Source organism: Phascolarctos cinereus, unplaced genomic scaffold, assembly GCF_003287225.1.
Source record: "Phascolarctos cinereus isolate Bilbo 61053 unplaced genomic scaffold, phaCin_HiC Scaffold_9;HRSCAF=440, whole genome shotgun sequence".
Taxonomy (NCBI): Eukaryota; Metazoa; Chordata; class Mammalia; order Diprotodontia; family Phascolarctidae; genus Phascolarctos; species Phascolarctos cinereus.
The window spans coordinates 61,347,962-61,368,764 of NW_027556402.1; the positions used below are offsets into that span (position 1 = coordinate 61,347,962).

At 33.3% G+C, this 20,803-nt stretch overlaps 1 long non-coding RNA gene across 1 annotated transcript in view; it reads right to left on the reverse strand.

Annotated features, from left to right (window-relative positions):
* Positions 1 to 347: 347 nt before the first annotated feature.
* LOC110195654 (uncharacterized) overlaps positions 348 to 20,803 on the reverse strand; it is a 30,891-nt gene continuing 10,435 nt past the window's right edge. The window contains exon 4 of the long non-coding RNA XR_002320950.1: positions 348 to 685. This is a non-coding gene — a long non-coding RNA (uncharacterized LOC110195654). The remainder of the gene's footprint in view (positions 686 to 20,803) is intronic.

A 20,803-nucleotide genomic window follows, 5' to 3' on the forward strand; every position in this document is an offset into this window, starting at 1 on the left:
CCATTTCCTTCTCTAGTGGAGAAGTACTGCTAGCATTCTCTAAATTTTGGTGTCCTGGGCAAAGTTCTATTTACCCTACCCAATTTATTTTTCTACTTCAGAGGCATAACCTTCTTGAAAGGAAGGCTAATTTGCCACTTGATAAAACATTGAAATAGGAATTTTGTATGTTTATAAACCTCAAGTAAGAGCATTTTTATTTTACCTAATAAAATGTGAACTTCTTGAGGGAAGTGTTTATCTCATGAGTGCAGAGACTATTTCATTTGTATATTTATACTTCCATCCCCTATTCTGGTGCCTAGCATATGGTAGGAAGAAATTTTCTGAATACCTGTTGATTAATTTTCTCTAATCAATTTAATTCAAAATAAATACACATAAAAATCAGTTCTATTAAGCCAAATATCCTCCCTCCAACCCCAGTGTTCTGTTCCCCCTGCCCAGATGTCAATAACAGAAATAGACTTTAATATACCAGATGCAAATCCAACATGTACATTGCTTACACTAAATCTATGGAAATTGTAATTATTTCTTCTTTCATGAAATGTTTTCTACTTCAATGGCTCCTTTCAATGGTAACTGAAATCATTTTTCCAGACTGGAGGGTCCTCACCACATCCAGATTTTTCAGTTAGTTTTCTTAATTTGAGAAGCAAATCAAACTTTTATCTCAGTCCACCTAAAACAGAACAAAACAAAACAAATAATAATGATATTTCCAGCTCTTCATTATAAATGGGACCCAGATTCACTTCAACTTATGGAAATGATTAATATCTTTGGCATAGCATAAATCCTCTAAGTATAATTTAAATTTTCTCAATATACAATCATTTGATTTTAAATAATTAGAAACCTTATACTTATGAGCTCCTAAACTTAAGCTTGCAATTCGAGAGTGATTTTTACCAAAATCTGTCAGATACTTCCTTTTGAATATTCAAATATCAGTGAAGCATATTCATATCAGAGTGACAATCAATGAATGCTTCATGTCTGATTTTAAGACTTTAAAGCTTCATTTCCAATAAATGTTAATTTGTTTATATTGCTGAAGGAACTGCTAATGTCAAAACCTGAAGGGAAAGAGACTCTTAATCATATACACAGCTTTTAAGAACCATAAAGAAATGCCAAATTAACTCTGTTAAACTCATTCTCAACTCTTTTCCAGTATTTTGAAGCTAGTTCAGCTCTTTGCACTATTCCAAGCATGACTGCAACATATAAGTTGTATCTACCCACCACTGTCCACATACCAAAACTCTGAGGTCTTGGAAACAATATGAAACTCAAATACAGACTTAAATTTAATTTCAACATTTACTGACTTTAGAAATACCTTAGCTTTCATATAAAAAATAGTAGCAAAGGCCCATTAAACATAAAACAAACAAATTCCTCCTTGGAGACAGTTCAAATTAAAATGCTTGTTGATATAAAAGCCCAAGCATCACAAGGTTTCCAGACTGTTTTTTTTTTCTCTCTCTCTCTCAAACTTACCAGATAATATACAACAGACATAGTCAATATCAGACTGGAGTAGAATCTTTAAACCAAGGAGTCATTTAAGAGTGGTTGTCAGCAAGAAATTTGAACATAAGCATTTCTTCAAAAATCTTTATTTCAGAAACAGGAATAAAATACTTAAAATACAATTAGTAATAATAATAAAAATAATACTTCTATCAAAATTTATATATAAAATCACTTGACATGTAATCATTTTATTTTATATCAGAAAAATGAGCATTTTCAAATCTGTACAATAATAAGTACATGACAAATAAATAAAGTCTATGGAAATAAAAATTAATTGCAGATATTAATTTATGAAATTACTAATGAGGATACCCTGGCCTACATAGCTCAGTTGAACCACCTTTCAAAGTGGAAACCAAGATAAGGAATGATGTAAAATGAAGGACTGGTGTTACATAAATTCTAAGGCCCCTTCTAATTTCATTATAATTAGAAGACAGGATGATACTATGAAGATAGTGTTGTATTTCAAGGCTGAAGATCTGGGTCTGAATCTTTACTTATGAGTAAGAATACATATTATTTGAATGATCCACAGGCAAATTACTTAACCGATAAGAACCTCTTTTTCCTTGCCTATAAAATGAAAGGGTTGAGAAAATGTCATTTAACCCTAGATGAATTCTAAGGTCCATTGTACATCTATATCTTTCATTTCAACAGCAAAAGCATAGAGACAATATTTCAGAGAGTACAAAAACAATCAGCTTTTGATGACTTTCTTTTGGAATGTAGGCTACCTTATATGGGCTATTCTAGTAGAATATAAATAATGTGCAGAAGAGACTATTCTATATTTGTTGTTTTATCCCCAGTGTTCATCACAAAGACTTCCATACTGTTGAAATCACAGGTCTGAATCTCAAATAAAACCATGTACTACTTGCCTAATGGGGTTCTTTCAAGATAAGGATTTGGAAAGCTGAAAAATGCCATATAGTCTTACATGTTTGCACGTATGCTTCTTTTATGAATGTATGTATAAATTCATATATATGTATAGATTTTAGAAAGAAATAAAAGAAAGGAAGAAGGAACAAAGGTAGACAGAGCATAACTAGGAACAACTTTGATTGAATAAATTGTTTTGACTACTCTAAATACCCAAATTAACTATAAAGGACTTATGGAGAAAGACACTATCTGCATTCAGAGAAAGAACTGATATATAGAAGTATGTATAGAATTATTTTATGTATATGTACCTATTTGTGTCTAATGGTAGCCATGTCTATGTTAGGTGGGGGGAAGAAAGAAAAAATAAATTTACATGAAAATTTTGTTGTAAATTTGAAAGAAATTTCAAGTTCTACATAGTGGATTTGCAGTTCCCATGAAATCATCTTTTTTATTATACTATATTATGGAAAAGCTTGTTTTATTCCATAAATTAAAAATCAAATTTTAAAACTGACAAAAAAAATATATTTTCAATTGAAGTAGCATGATTTGGTAGGGAAAAAGAAAACAAACAAAGAAACAAAAAACAGTGGTTCTGGAGACAAATGGCCTAGGTTGAAATACTGCTTCTGATATTTAGTAATCATGTTATAAGACCTTGGGCAAGTCACTTATTTTCCCTGGTCTTCAGCTTCCTAATTTGTCAAATGAAGAGCATTGTACTAGATAGTCTCTAAGTTATCTTCCATCTCCAGATGTCTGGTACTTCTAGGACATAGAACATCCTCCTGTATATATAACAGGATGAAAATCAGGTCTGGATGAAGATTTGGTGGCAAAGGTTTGCTACAAGATGTTCTGCCTTACATTTGATTTTGCTTTTTTTTTTTTTAGTGGTAAAGGTAGATGTTTCTGGAAAACCACTTTGCTTTTAGTGTGCTATGTAGGTGAAGGCCCTGCTATGAATTGCTATGGGATTGCTTGGATTAAGCCTGACCTAATTTGGATAGAGGCACCTTTCCTATTAAATGTCTTTATAGGCCCAAGTCTGGTGTCTCAGAAAGAAATGTCTGTATTTCTCATGATGGGTGGTCTCTTAATGAGCTATTCTGGCTCTGGCAGTTAAATTCCAATGGAAGTGTTAATAGTTGGTTATAACTTCTGGGAAAGACTTCCATCCTCTTGCACCCTGAGGAATAATACACAAAAATATGCATCAGGTATGAGGAAGGTTCAATGATTTGACACTAAATAGAAGAATACCCTGATTCCCCCTCATCTCAGAAGAAATGTCCATTTATTACCCAATATGGCAATGACCTAGCATTACATTCATCACTCAGTCCTCAGAAAACCAATGAACTTTGCTAAAGAAAGGGTAGGACCATGTGGTCATGTCACTTAATTCATTATGTGAGCATCAGGGTATGTATTATGGTAGCAGTCATAGACTTCTAGAGTTGGAGTTGAGATAGTGAATGCCATGCATGTAGGCTTATGAATAAAATGTGTGCTTTTATATGACATGCTAGAAAAGAGGAGCAAAAAACAGTTCAAGGTACTATATGGTTTTAACAGCTGCTGTTTGGGACAAAATACAGCTTTTTCAAAAACAAGATTTTGAATGTAATAATTTTTAGTCCATGGAAATAGTGTGATTTACAGTGTGGCTTAGGCACTTAATCATTGTGCTTAGCTTGTAGCTCAAAATTCACTATCCAAATTAATAAATGTTCTTAAATTATGTAGAGAAAATGTAATATACTGCATATTAAGGACTTGAAAATGCACATTTTGCTTAAATATGTACATGGAATAAGTAACTCATTCAAGCAAGAAAAAATAAACTAGTTGAGTTAAAAAAATACTAATATCTGTTTCCTCTTTATAGCCACAAAAATACAAGTAAAGAACAGGATCTTGTGATTCTGTTCATTAGGCCTGGGTATCTCAAACATGCTTTGTGTTTTATAGGGCAGAGTCTTACATGCTTTCCTATGGTTCCACCTCAATATGGAAGGATATCACAAAAGTATCATTGACATCTTATCATCACAAAGTCACCTAATCCTGGAAGGCTGGACATTCATTTTGTCCACCCCACACACACATACTTTACACACACACACACACACACACACACACACACACACACACACACACCCTCAATCAAATACCAAGCATACTTACATAAGAGGCCCAAGGAAGATGAAAATATAGGCATACCCATATCTCTAATTTTCCTGCAAAGGAATAGCATACTAGGTAAGATAAACTCATATCAGAGAATGCTCCCAGCAATACCAAAAATGGAATCATAGCTGTTCTAAACTGTTAAGACTCACCTGAGTGTCATTCTCTTTCTGAAAATAACCAAAACTAGCATAATAGTGGCCAATACAATACTACCAGAAGTAAGATCATTCTTCTCTGTCCTTATATCAGGCATGATATACATTATCTTCATATCCAAAATGATTCTAGTATCCCAAAAGACTTAGTACAGTTTTATACCTTAGTAGATTAAAATGGTATTAAGATTTTTGAGATATTAGTATACCTAAAATATTTATAAATCTTGGGCATTATGTTTTAATATGCATTGAATACATTTTGTATATTCTTTGTATTTACTTATTTGTCTACACAGACAAATGCATGCCCACTATTCCCCCCCACCAATACAAGATTTTTGAAGGTACAAATTACGTTTTTTTTTTTTTTAGGAGATATGGGTGACTTTTTTTTTTATCAATTCCACTGAGCTCAGTACCTCCCTACATTATAGACACTTAATGAATACTTGTTGGAGGAATAACACATTTAGGGGAAGGATGATAATCTAGCTTTGTTATATGGCCAGTTTAAAGTGCTGATATGTCACCAAAGAGAAAGAAGAGGGAATTGAGATGCAGACCTAGAGATCAAAGATAGGTCATTGATAAAAAAAAAAAATCACCTGAGCTTTTTTCTTTTTTTTAATTTTAAATTATTTATTTTTAGTTTTCAGTATTTACTTACATAAGATTTTTAGTTTTAAATTTTCTCCCCCTCCCCACCCCCCTCCCCAATACAGCATGTAATCTGATATAGCTCTACTTATACATTCATATTAAGAATATTTTTACACTAGTCATGATGTATAGAAGAATTAGAACTAATGAGAAGAACCACAAGAAGAAAAAATAAAACAAAACAAGAAAAGAAATGGAAAAGAGAGGAGAGGAGAGGAGAGGAGAGGAGAGGGAGAGAGGAGAGGAGAGGAGAGGAGAAGGAGAAAGAGAGAGAGAAGAGAAGAGAAGAGAAGAGAGAGAGAGAAGAGAAGAAAGAGAGAGAAGAGAAGAGAAGAGAGAAGAGAAGAGAAGAGAAGGAAAGAGAAAAGAAAAGAAAGAAAGAAAAGAGGAAGAAAGAAAAGAAAAGAAAAGAAAAGAAAAGAAAAGAAAAGAAAAGAAAAGAAAAGAAAAGAAAAGAAAAGAAAAGAAAAGAAAAAAGAAAAGAAAAGGAGAGCAAGTAGTATATTCTTTCTGCATTAAGACTCCATGGTTCTTTTTCTGGATGTGGATAGCATTTTCCATCATGAGCCTTTTGGAGTTGTCTTAAATCCTTGCTTTGCTGAGGAAGAGCTAAGTCTAATCAAAGTCAATCTTTGCACAATGTGGCTGTTACTATGTACAACATTTTCTTGGTTCTGCTCATTTCACTCCACCTGAGCTTTTTTCTTGCTCCTCCATGCACCATTCCCCTAGACATTGCCATCTTCACTTTTCCTACATTCTCTGGACCCCTAAACCTCCAGACACCTTACACTGGGGTGTTTAACTCTCTCAGCTTGGAAATTACAGCCATGCAATATAAGCCTTCCACAGCCATGCTGCCCATTTCACCATGCCAAATCCATGCTGTCTCATTCATTGCTATATGTGTACTCCCCACCACCCACAAACACTCCTTACCTTAAACATGTATATTTCCAGAAATGTAATCATATCAATATTTTCGCTGCTCAATTATATGTGTATGTTTGTATATACATACATACATACATATACACACATGTCTTATTAACCATCCCCGTGATTACCCAAATCAAAACAGCCCTCTCTGGCCTTCACTTCCATATTTGGGTTGTTATCCTTCTTAGAATATTAGTTCCTTGGACTTATAAAAGTAAAGAACTGATTTACATTCTGTTTGTATTCCCAGAGCTTAGCACAATGTTGTAATGCTTAATAATTATTTTTTTTATTCATTCAAGATATAGATTTGGCAGTCATCTCTGTAGAAGTAAATCATTAAAGGCATGGTAGTGAATGAGTTGATTGCCAAGGAAAAGAATGTAGATTGAAAAGGGCAAAGGACTGAGGACAAAACTTTGGAAAACAACCACCTCCAGTGGTCAGGAATAGGATTACCAAGTAGTATAGAAAGTAGAGAAAGAAAAACAAGACAGAGAAGAAGGTAATAACGAAATGGTAGTATCTTTTTAACTAAGGAAGGACTTGAACAATAACATTCTTAGGGAAGGAAATGCTTGACTTGGATTACTCAAATGTTTCTATTCATATGAAGTTATTGACTTCACGTTGAGTTTGCTGTTCACTCCATGTGTGTTATTTGAGCTATGCCATATTTATTGGATTGTTTAAAAAAAGTTCTTATTTTACAATTCATGTAATCACATCAAAAAAAAAAAACTTCTTAATTATTTTCTCCAAAGAAAGATAAGTTTAAGTAGTGACTGTTGGAGATTTCTATATATCTTTTCTTCTTGAATTTGGATACTTCAATTACCAGACAAGGGCTTTGGATATTTATGAGTTGTTCTAAAACTGCTTTGTTAAGTGAAATTTGAGAGAGTAAAATTGGATGAGGAAGAAAAAAACCCCCTCAATATAATCTATTTCTTAGTACAATGCATTGCACATAGTAGGTACCTAATGAATATTTATTGAATACATTTTAATCATGATTATACTTTGGTGATATTTTGACTTCTTATTTAACTTTAATATGTGTAAACTGTTGTCCAAAAATACGTACATTCAATTTTTAAAACAAACGCTATAGCAAAAGACAATCATTGTGCATTAGCCTCTCCAACTAAAGTTCTCCTTTGATGTCTAATTACGATGTTGTGGTATCACTTTTTACCATCAGTCATTTCTGAATATTACCCCCCTACACACTTAGGGTTGTATATCCAAGAAAAAGCAATAGCTCTAGTGACTAATGTCTGCTCATGTCAGCATATGTGTGTGTGTGTGTGTGTGTGTGTGTGTGTGTGTGTAATGTCCCTCATTCCCCATCTTTCCAAGAAAGAGAGGGAGTTATAGCTCTTTTAAGAGGCAGAAATCATGTTTTTTTTTTATTTACATTATTGTATTAAATTTATGTATGTGCTTTCTCAAGTATCTGTTTCTTTTACTCAAAATCAATTAATACAATTCTTCCCTCATTTCTCTGCAAGCTTCACTTATAATTTCTTAAAGCACAATCATATTCCATTAATTTACCACAGTTGGTTCACATATTCCCCAATTACTGGAAACTCCCTTTATTTCCAGTACTTTATTGTTGTTATTGTGAATATTTTGATATTAAAAAACCTTTCTAACTGTCTTTGATCTTCCTACTCACTATCTACATTCTTGACAATCTTGCAAGTGACCTTACCATTCAGGTAAGAAACTATGACATGGATGTTATAACTTTTTCTTGTTTTGTGCTACTGTCCTTGGACTCCATTTTTCTGAATGGTCACTATATCACACATCTTATTATTTCAGACAAGTTTCAGTCATGCTTCTCTTCACTCCCAAAACTTATAACATTTCCTGGGTTTCATGCCCAGCAGCCTTGTGTTATGGGTATATCTTCCCACTCCCCTCTCCTCTAGTTTTTGAACCACGATCAAATCAACTCTTCCATTGTTCTTGGGAAATGCATGTCAAATTCCCAAGGACTTATGATGAAAAAACAAACAAACAAAAGAGAGTGAACTCATGAACTCTGAGTGCAAATTAACAAGCATATTTTTTTTTGCTTCCTTTGGAAATATGGTACATATAGAAATATGTCTTGCATAACTTGACCAGTATAATTGATATCATATTGCTTGACTTCTCAGTGGGCAGGGTAGGGGTGGGAAGAAAGGAAGTAGTTTGTAACTCAAGATTAAAAAGAAAAAGAATGTTAAAATATAAATAAATAATGCATTAAAAAAGAAACTGTAGGCCAATATAGTCCACCATTGACCTTCTTAAGTTCCTGGCAATATTCCAGACCACAGTGCCCCTCCTGAAACACCACTCCCTGATATATCCTTTCCCATCAAAATGTAAGCTCCTTGAAGGCAGAAACAACTGTTTTTTGCATTTGCATCCCCAGCACTAAACATAGTGTTTTGTACATAAAAATCAGATAATAAATTCCTTTTCCTTCCTATTTTCCAATTTTCACTAGAATGGTTGATACAGCTCCATTCCACTATCATATAGTGAAATAAAGCCCTGGAACTGAAATGACTAGACCTGTTTTTGAACCCTGTCTTCCTAGCTTTTCTACCTTAGACAAGTCACGTCTCTTGTTTTATCTTCTCTTCTGCGAAGTAACTATATTTGACTAGATAAACTCTCTTCCAGTTCTAATTTTCTTTTATTATGTGTGATAGTCTCAATACAGTGATTTAGATAGGAAAGGACAAGTTATTTATTATCGTTTGAAAAGGGCTGTAAACTAGTTTTTCTTAAATTGGACCTTGATTGGAGGGTGGAATTGAGTGAAATACTTGAATTAAAGGTAATGGGAATTTTAATGAATCACATCAATTCTTTAGTTTCCTTCCCTGACTTCCTTCTTTCCTTCCTTCACGGTCTCTTTCTTTCCTTCTTTCTTTCTTTTCCTCTGTTCTTTTATGTTGCTGTCTCTGTCTCTGTGTCCTTCCTTCTTCCCTACTTTCCTGTTTTTATTCCTTCTTTCCTTCCTCTCTTCTTCTATGTCACTATCTCTGTCTCTGTCGGTCTCTGTGTTTCTGTCTCTATCTCTCTCTGTCTCTCCTTTTTCCCTTGAGATCCTTTTTTTTTTAAAATAAAATATAATTTCTTGGTTGAGCTAAAATATGTAACAAGTTGTTACCTAAATACAAAAATACTCGGGGGAAAAAAATATGTAACAGCAACACAGTGAAAGAAATTTTCAGGAAATTTGTTTAAAGTAGGCAAGTGTGCCAAAGCACAGTAAACTTCAAGCTGACCTGTTTCAATCATGAAATTGGATTATGCTAATGTAAATAAGAAAAGTAGTACACCTTTGAATTGTCATTGCTGTAGGTTTCTAGTTTCAAGAAACAGCTGCTTGTGACTACCAGGCATGTTGCATAAATCATACATAGATGATAAGAGTAGAAGTGAGAAAAGGAAGGGAAAAAAAAGAACTTTAAGAAGACTGAACATGGAGAAATTCAGGGCAGAGAGAAGAGAAAGGGAAGATTCCATTATGGCTACAAAACTGAATGCTGTGTAATTGCAATGACCAAACTCGGCCCCAAAGAATAAATAAGAACATGTTTCTCCTTCCCTGCTTTGCAAAGATGGATGACTATGGGTGTGGACTGTTATACTATCACTTAGTTAATGGTTTGGTTAATACTGCTGAACTGTTGTTTTTTTCAATCTTTGTTTATTTTTTAAAAATTATTTGTTATAAGAAATGAGAAATGAAAGCATGAAAACAAAAGATATTTAAGAAGTAAAATATACCACAAGGAAATAAAGTAGCTTAATGGTGATGACATCTTGTAGCTTAACAATTTGATATGTAGAATGGCCTAGACAGAACCACTGTCAACAACATTCTTGTAGGAATCTTGACTCTGCTTAACAGAAACATGACAAAGGAGCATTTATGTAGCACTTTAATGTTTGCAAAGTACCTTACATATATTTAACTCATTTAATCCTCACAGCAACCCAGTGAAGTAGGTACTCTCATTATCCCTAATTTATGCATGAAGAAACTGAGGCAAACAGAGGTTAAGTGTCTTGCTTAGGCTCAGTAAGCATGTGAGACAGAATCTGACAGCAAGTCTTCCTGACTCAGAGCCCAGCACTGTATATATACTGTACCACCAAGCTAAAGAAAAAGAAAAAAGAAGAGTAACAAAGCTATATTCTTCGTAGTCTTGCAAGCAACCTTACCACTCAGGTCAGAAATCATGACATGGATCTTTTAACCTTTTCATATTCCAATTTACCCTGACACAAGTAAAAAGGGACATAATCTTTCAGTGTACTTATAGTAGATGTTACCCGCTATAGCACACATTTCAAAAGGATTGCTCTTTGTCATAGTCCTAAGAAATGGTCAGCAAACCAACACAAAATCAGTACTAAGAGAGAGATGGATACATACACATGTATATATGTACATGCATGCATATGCACACAAATGTTGTATTAAAATGATATCTTGTTCTGCTCCCGACACTCCCTCTTTTTAGACAATATAATAAATTTTATAGGTAGCCATTATAAAGAAGCAATAGCAGGGAATATGATTGCAAAGGGTAACCTGGAAGTCATATACAAACTGTGCTAAAGATCAAAAGAGCATGTTTTACACATTATATCATATATTAGCTAAAATTCACATTGTGTTAATATGTGCCAAATCAGGAGAAACTATTTAGGCACTGCTTGTCAAGATTCTGGTCGTACTATATGTAAAGGCTTTCATCTTATGATATGTAAATTCCAGACAAAATTCTGACTTCCACAGCTCCAGACCAGCAGAACATAACAAAGGTGCTGATAACTTTGGGATGCTGACTTTTCACTTTTACCAATAGCTTTGACATGATTTCTATCTGTTAAGAAATTAACCCCAAGGTGGTCTGGTTTTCCCCAAAACCTTATAAATATTAGACCACAAACTCTTGTCTGCCAAACATTCTTTCTCCTTCTAAGCATCCACGCTGCTTAGTGATCTCTATTCTAATCCATGATTTCATGAGTGAAAACATATTCTCTGTGTCTTCTCAACCCCACACTGCCTACTTTCCTTCACCATCCCATTCCTTTTCCCTCCCTACTGTCTGCCTCTGTACCTTTTTAGCTGCTTGTCTCTGTGCATGGTTGAATAAAGCATGATTGATACTCTGTTACATGCTACCAAGTACGGTCCTTCCTAGCAAGTACCCAAAGAAATTGGCATACCTGCCCCTATTTCATAATTCCGTGAATTATCAGGTTACGTAGAGAGATAGACATAGATTATAAGATCATCTCTATATCTTACCCTTTTGTATTCCCTCTCTTATATTTTCACTTTCCCCCACAGAAAGTCCTTTGGTTTTATTTCAAAGTTATTTGACAGTGCTTTATAGGTGCAAGTTAGCATAAATAATTCCTGAACGAATATTAAAGACAGAAATGAGAAGTCACATGTTATAAGCTCATTCTTTCTCAAGATCCTTACAGTAAACCCTTTAGATTATATACTAGGGATACTGTGCTGGGTGCTAAGAATACAAAGATCTTGCAGAAATCCTAATTTCATTGACCACACAATATAATATAGGGAAAGATGACATCATCATCATCATAGCTAACATTTATATAATTACTCTACATATATTATTGAAGATGATCCTCATAACAAACCTGTGAGCTAGGTGCAAATGTGTCTATTTGACACTAAGAAAAGAAGACTGATAGAGGTAAAGAGCCTACAAAGTGCCTGAGGTAGGATTTGAATTCAGGCCTTCCAGATTTTAAGCCTAACATTCAACCTACTGGACCACTTTTGGCCTAAAAGGTCTTGTGATATAAGGATCGTTGATTTAGACCTGAAAAGGACATGAGAGACCTTCTAATCTCAACCCTTTCATTTTATAGATGGAGAAATGCAGACTTTGAGGAATTAAATAGATATGATTATGGTGACAAGGACAGTATTAGAGGCAGTTTCAAAGATGCTCATTTCATTTCAGACAGTGTAAACAAACTTGAGAAGTCAAGAGAAGACAAGAACATATAGGTGACAAATTACAGAGAACCCTTGTGTACATTTCTGTCTTGTGTATTAATAAAGTAACTAAAAATTTGTATGCTTGTCTAACTGTATAAATTGACTAATTAATTATTAAATTATGATTGTTCGTAAGTCTTCCCTATGTGGCAAGATATATACAGGCTTTTAAAAAAGCACATTTAATCTCACCATTCTCACTAAAATTAATATTTACTGAGTTAAAAGGTTTTTGTACCATTAATAAATAAAATAAAATATCTTTAAATTGTTTATTTCACTTTAATCTCATTTTAAGTCCATTTTTGTCTCATAAAGTAACATGTTATATGTTACTACCTTTCTCTGATTTAAAGATAAACTTTTTAAATGTAAAAATAGTTTGAAGAACATTGGTTCAGGGTTCTGAGAACTTAAGTGTCTTGGTCACACAGCCAGAATCTGTCAGAGGCCTGTCCTACTCTAACAAATTGGTCTCTCAGCATTTACTGAGGTGTTTTCCTCCTTGCAAATCACACCTATTACTTCTGGAGTCTACTTCCAAAGTGATAAAGGAGAAAGTGCATTTCCAAATTCAGATTTACTATTTCTCCTTTCACTTTGTCCCTCCTCACCAGAGTTTTACTTCTGACCACCACCTCCCTCAATCTTCCCTCCCTTCTATTAGCCATCCTCCTTTCCCTTTCTTTCCCCTTCCCCCTCCTATTTCCCTATAGGTAAGACAAGTATCTATACCCAACTGAGTGTATATGTTATTTCCTTCTTGAGCCAAATCTGATGAGAGTAAGTTTCCAACAATGCTCACCACCCTCTCCCTTCTTTCCCTTTGCTGTAATAAGTCTTTTGAGCCTTTTCATGTGATGTAATTTACCCTGTTCTGCCTCTTGCTTTCTTCTTCTTTCAGTACAATCCTTTTTTTCACTACTTAAGTTTTTTTTTAATATCATGACATCAGAGTCAACTTATATCTATAGCATCTGTCTATACTTATACTCACACCCTTCTAAATGTTCTAAGAGAGATACAGTTCTCAAAAGTTACAATTATTATCTTCTCATGTAGGGAAAATAGTTTAAATATTATTGAATAAAATGTTTTTTTTTCTTTCCTGTTTACCTTTTTTATGTTTCTCTTGAGCCTTGTACTTGAAGATTGTTTTTGTTTGTTTGTTTGTTTAGTGCTGGTCTTTTCATGAAGAAAGTTCGTAAAAGTGAATATTGAAAGTTTATTCCATTGACTGTCTATCCATTTCCTTGAAAGATTATGCTGAATTTTGATGGGTTCTTGGTTGTAATTCAAGTTCTTTTGCCATCCAGAATATTATTTTCCAACTCCTCTGATTCTTTAAGGTAGAAGGGCAAAGTCCTATGTAATCTTGGCTCCTTGATATTTTCATTGTTTCTTTCTGGCTGTTTGCAGTATTTTCTCCCTGAACCGGTAATTCTGGAATTTGGCTACAATCTTCCTTGGAGTTTTCCTTTTCTGACCTCTTTCAGGAGGTGATTGGTAGATTCTTTCAATGACTGTTTTATCCTCTGATTCTAGGATGTCAGGGCAATTTTCCTTGATAATTTCTTGAAAGATGCTGTCCAGGATCTTTTTTTGGTCATGGTTTTTAGGTAGTCCAATAATTCTAAAATTATCTCCCTTGAATCTGTTTTCCAGATCTGATATTTTTTCTGTGAGGTATTTTATGTTTTCTCCTATTTTTTCATTTTTTTTATTGTGTTTGACTGATTGTTTATGTCTCATAGAATCATTCTAATACAGAACCTTTATGCACAGATATTAAACAAATTAGCTGTGATTAATTGCTTATATGCATCTATTGATTTTTGTAAGTGTGACAGGGATGAAGTCAGACAGAAATTGAGGTAAAATATTGATTGTGAAATTTCCAGCTTGATTTTTGAGGTAAAATAATGTAATAGTGAAGAATTTTTGAGGCATTTAAAATGTGATGACTTAATGGGAAATAGACTACTACAACTCTCAGTAGCAACAAACAACACAATGGGGAATAACTACTAAAACTCTCAGCAATAACAAACAGCATGAATACCAAGTGCAGCATTAAAATGATGAGCATTAGGTGACTGGATTTGGTCACAAAGGTCATGCTGCTGATGATAATACTGGAATCTTAATCGAAGTAATAAAAGGAACCAATATTTCTCTTCTGGCTTTGTACAATGGAAGAAGGATACTCCCCTTCATGCTAGAAAATTGCTGTGCTCCTGCAGCTCTAGTTCAGTTGGTGAGTGCATTCTTCCTCTAGCTTTCGTTTAAGGAAATGCCAAGGAAGCCATGCTTACTTTTTCACTTTTCTCTTGGTTCTGTTCCTGAGTCTCTGGACTTCACCACCATTTCCCCACTCCTGCTTTCAGCTCCCTTTTATGTGTTGTCCTCTCCTATCAGATTAGAAGTCCTTTGTTGTAAGGGACTGTCTTTTTTGTTCTATTTGTTTCTAGCCCTAAACGCAGAACCTGGTACATAATAAGCACTTAATAAATGTTAGTTGATTGACAAAAATTATTTCCATAAATTGCCATAAAACTAGAAACATGAAAATAAAAAATACATTATTTTATGGACATATGTGTAAAGTGTCTTATTATTGAATATTACCATTAATTATTCATTTAGATAGTTCTGAAGCTGTTTTGTGATCTAGTGGTCATTAATTCCTAGGCTTAAATTATTCTTTGATTTGGAGGGATAGAGTAAATTTTCACAATGACTTTAGTTTCCTTATCATTATTGTTCTGCTAAACATATCTGCAACACTTATTTTTTCCAACTAACAAACAATAAGTTCTATGTTAAAGAAAACTAATTTAATTAAAAATAAAATATTTAAACAGTTTAGAAAGTAATTATTGTTCATGATTAATAATTCTAATTAATTCAGAACTCTTACATTATACATTGAAACTAAAGTATGACCATTAAATTTTAATTTGTCATTGAAACTGTAATTGTTATTGGATATTAACTTGTCTTGCAGATGTAATACATTTGCATACACACAAAGCAAAAGCATTCTGTTTTCTTTTTTCTTTTTGTGATGACAGAAATCTTCATGACTAATACCTTCTTTGAACATATTATATGCATGCATATATATACACATATATATGTATATATATATACACACACATATATTCATATATGTATGTACACACACTAAGATTAGCGTGTTAATTTCAAAGGGGTCTTTATATGTGTTTCCCCCTGAACTTCCTTCTGTTTTCTTCTGTATATTTAAAAAAATGCTCAATATCCCTCTTTTGTGTCTTTTTTTTGTTTGTTTGCTTTTGGCAGCTCTGTTCCTAGCTGGCCTATGCCAATATACTTCCTTTGAAGAACTCAGTCCTCTCCACCACCTCCTGTGCAATATACACATACACACATAATTCTTGTAAGAAATAAATGTAGTCAAGCAAAACAACATACACATTTACTATCTTCAGTTTCCATAAAATTTAAGGCTCTTATAAGTAGTGCAGAAGCAAATAATAGTTATTGAATCTTTACTCTGAAATTGTGGGACTGAATTAACACAAACAATACAGAAAATATATTTTAAATATAGCAGTTAATGCTTTTTATTAAAATTTAAAATGTTATGTTTATGATCATGGAGAGGAGCTTTTAAGATTGAGTCAAGTGCTTTCATTTTATTTATTTATTTATTTAGGTAATCTACAAACATAAACACAGTAGGATTTTATCATCTCTACACTTTTGAATCAACTGTTTAAGTGAATATGTGGTCTGTTATAGAAAATCACTTGTGGAAGTCTTCTGTTTCTCATATATATATATATGTATATATATATATATATAATCGTTTACTTTTGACATATGTGTAGATCATTCCCACAGAGAGTTTATAAATAGGAAAAAAAGGTAAATATATCAATAGCTATTGATATTTCAATTGTCTTTTCTTGTTATTAATATAATTCATGATTTCCCCCATTCTTTCAATATTTTCTCCTCCTTGAGATAAAAAAAAAAATACAACCACCTTAATGATTTCATGCTCAATTCTTGACCTGGACTATGTTTTTTTCAGTATGAATTTCTTCTTTATACACTTGACCAGCTTCAGTTGGACTTCATAACTGTTATTTTAAATACCATTACTGTTTCTTAATTTATCACCGCTCATTGTTGTGAGGCTATTGTCATTGATTAGGAAAACAAATTGTTACAGAAGTTTTGACAACACAGTGATCCAAGATAATTCTAAAGGATTCACGATGAAAAATGTTGTCTGTCTCCAGAAAGAGAACAGATGCTCTGAGTGAAAATTGAAGTATATTTTCTCACTTTTTAATTTTTCTTCCTTTTAAAAAACGTGGCTAACATGGTTTCATTTGTATGATTTATATTATTTTGCATGCCTTCTCAGTGAGTTGGGTATGGTGTGGGAGAGAATTCAAAACTCAAAATTTAAAAAGTATAAGAATGTCAAAATTTAGTAGATTTTTTTTTAAATAAAGGAAATAATATTGAAAATTCCAGAGACCTGTTGTGATCTGCCTTGGCAAACCATTTACACACATGGAGGAAAATTAGTGTTCTTTTGAAATGTTGTAATAACGAGGTGTACTTCTAGACATGAATTCATATGGATATGATTACAAATGTAACAAGTCCTTTAGATATCCTTTATTTAAAATAATTCTACTAGAATAGAAAAAATGTTGCTAATATTTTCTTTTTACTTAGTTCATTTGTAAGTAACATCATAGAAAATTTTTCACAACTATAGCAAGATCAATGATGCTCCTTTCATTTTTCATTTATATTGTTCAGTCATTTTTCAGTTGTGTACATCTCTTTGTGATCGTATTTGGGGTTTTCTAGGCAAAGATACTGGAGCAGTTTGCCATTTCCTTCTTCATATTATTTCACAGATGAGGAACTGAGGCAAACAGGGTTAATGATTTGCTCAGGTTCACAAAGCTAGTTTTGAATTCATGAAGATGAGTTTTCCTGAGTTCAGGCTTGGCACTCTATCCACTCTGCCACCTAGCTACCCTAATTTATGCTTTCAATTTTATTGATAATCGTTGATTTTATATTACAAATACTTACAAATTAATCCTACTTCATAATAGATTTCTTGTGACAAAGCACAATAATTAAGCAAAATTGAGAGTACAGGGAACTCAACAAAGAGTTAATACATTTTTTCTCAACTACAGCAATCCCTGAAATCTATCTATCTATCTATCTATCTATCTATCTATCTATCTATCTATCTATCTATCTATCTCATTCCTCACACTAAATCCATCACTTCTCTGTAATGGTAGGATATTTTATTACCAATCCCTTCTCTGGAATCTGTACTGATCATAAGTCTCAATGATTTCAAAGTTATTTATTTTTTCAATATTGTTGCTCTCCTGGTTCTGCTCATTTGCTGCTTCATTAATATATAAAAATCCTCAACATTGTTCATTTTATAATAGTGATGCTGTAATTTAAATTGTTCTTCCATTTCTTCTCACTTCACTCTGTATCAGTTCATATAAATCTTTCCATATGTATTTGAAATCATATGTTTAATATCTTATGGTACAACAATCCTTCATCATATTTACATGCCACAACTTATTCAACCATTCCTTAATTGTTAGACAACTTCTTAGTCTTCCAGTTTTTGCCATTACAAAATGAGCTGATGTATTTTTTTATACATAAAAGACCATTTTCTTCTTTCTTCAATGTCTTTGGAAACAAACCTAGCATTGGTACAGCAGGATTGAGGGCATGCACTGTTTTGCACTTCTTGTACATAATTATAAATGGTTTTCTGGAATATTTATAATCATTCACAGATCTACACATAGTATATAAATATGGTTGTTTTCTCATAACTCCTCTAATATGTATTTTTTTCCATTTTTTTCTACCCATGAGAAGTTTGTTCATACCATTGAACCATTTGACAACTGGGGAATGACTCTTTTTTCCTGTAAATTTGTGACAGTTTACATATGTGCATATATATATGTGTGTGTGTGTGTGTACACATTTATATGTGTGTGTATGTATAAATATACATACATATATGTATGTGTATATATATATATATATATATATATATATATATATATATATATATATATATATATATATATATATATATATTATATATATATATATATATATATATACATATATAATATCTTGGAACTGAGTTTTTTGTCAGGGAAATTCACGTAAATATCTATTTACCCAATAGTTTCCTCTTAAACTTACCTTTTAATATACTTAATTGTATACACACACATACATATATATTTAATTTTATGTAATCTAAATTATCTGTTTAATCTTCAATAATCCTCTATTTTTGTTTGGTCATGATTTTTCTTTTTAATTGATACAAATGATAAGAAATTTTTCCATATTTCTCTAATTTGTATATGGTGTGGCTTTATATTTAGGTCACAGATATAATTGAAGCTTATTTTTATATAAGGTCTGAAGTGTTTGTCTGAATCTAATTTATTTCATACTGTCATCCAATTTTCCTAGCAGTTTTTCTCAAATACTGAATTCTTATCCTTATAGAAATACAAATAAAAGCAGTTCTGAGATTCTACTTCACAATCATCAGAGTAGCAAAGAGGATTAGAAAAAATGGAAAGTTAAATAATTTACCCAGGGTCACACAGTTAGTAAGTATCTGAGGTCAGATCTGAACTCACAAAAATGAGCCTTGCTGATTCCAGGCCTGTTGCCCATTGAACCACTTCTGTATACTTTGACACCTCATGGAAATATGTGTGGGCTGTGCTGAAGGTGAAGGGCTAAGCCATGTGTATGTGGGGTGTGTGTGTGTGTGTGTGTGTGTGTGTGTGTGTGTGTGTGTGTGAATGTGTGTGTATGTGACCATGCTCTCTTAGCCTTGTTTCCACACAACCAGAATAATTTCACTTTCTTATAGGAGGGAAAGCAGTTGAAGTTTGGGGGCAGGGGGTCTGCTTGAGTTAGGTCTGGCCTCTGTGGTCTGCCTCTTGGACATCTGCTTGCTGGCTTCTCTCTGTGCATCCTCCTCTCCCTGGACTCCAGTCCGGCAGGTTCAGAGGAAATTCTTGGGGAGCCTCTGAGGCTCCCGTCTCCTCATCACATAGCTCAGCTTTGGGGCAGTCACTGGGAGCTGTATGCGCACCCCCTCACCACTCAAAGCTGCTGTGTGGTTTAACCAAAGAACAGGGAGGAAAGGGAAGGGATGGGAAGCAGCTGGGTTGGCCTCTTGACTCAAAGCCTTTTTGCAGAAAAATTCCATTTTTACAAGGACTGAATGCTGAGACTTGGACCCAGAACCAGACAAGCTTCTTTCTAAGTTTGCAATTTACAGAGTAAGGAAATTCTGATATGGGCCTATTCTTTGTTTTTGTCTTGTTTTTAAAACTGAATGCTATTGTATTTGTATTTAAAATTTGTACACATTTGTATGATAATCTGTACCTTGTAGCATTTGGTACTATTAGAGAGAAATCTTTGGATTCAGACCTACTTACAGTTTTTTATGTCATTTCTTTGCTTTGATTTTTTAAACAAATCCTAGTAGCTTGGTCCAAATCCCATTAAAGTTGTATAAAGAAATAAAATTTTGTACTTACTTATTAAAAAACCTACATTTAAAAAATAATAAAGTGATAGGAGGTCTGTAATCAATCACAATATATGTTTAAGGAACAATTATCTGGAGAGAATTCAAGAGGAATTATAGATAAGGATAGAAGACTTAGAGCTAGAAGTGGCTCAAATTCTAAAGAGTCCAAACCTCTTACTTTACAGAGAAGGAAAGTGAGGGTCAAGGAAGTTAACTGCCATAATGATAAGATCAATAACAACATCTAGCATTTTGTAGCAATTTAAAGTTTGCAAAATACTTTACAAATAAATATGATTTAATTTGATCCTCACAACATTTTGAAGTAAGTGCTATTATTATGCCCATTTTACAGATGAAGATACTGAAGCCAAAAGAGGTGAAGTGTTTTGCCCAGGTCACATAGTATCTGAAGCTGGATTTGAACTCAAGTCTTTCTGATTTGAGATACAGATCTATCCACCGCACTGCCTTGGTCCAGTACACTTCCCAGTGGTCCATATTGCTGTCCCTGAATTTGTCCCCAGGAAGAAGTGGAAACAATTAAAAGCAAGTTTTGCCTGTATTCCAACATAAAAATTTTATGTCTTTTAGAATGTATACCTGAATTGCATGTTTCCTAGTTTCAAGTATTTCTCTTTTTCACTCCTGCTTTCCTCCTTTTTGCTGTCCAAAAAATGAAAA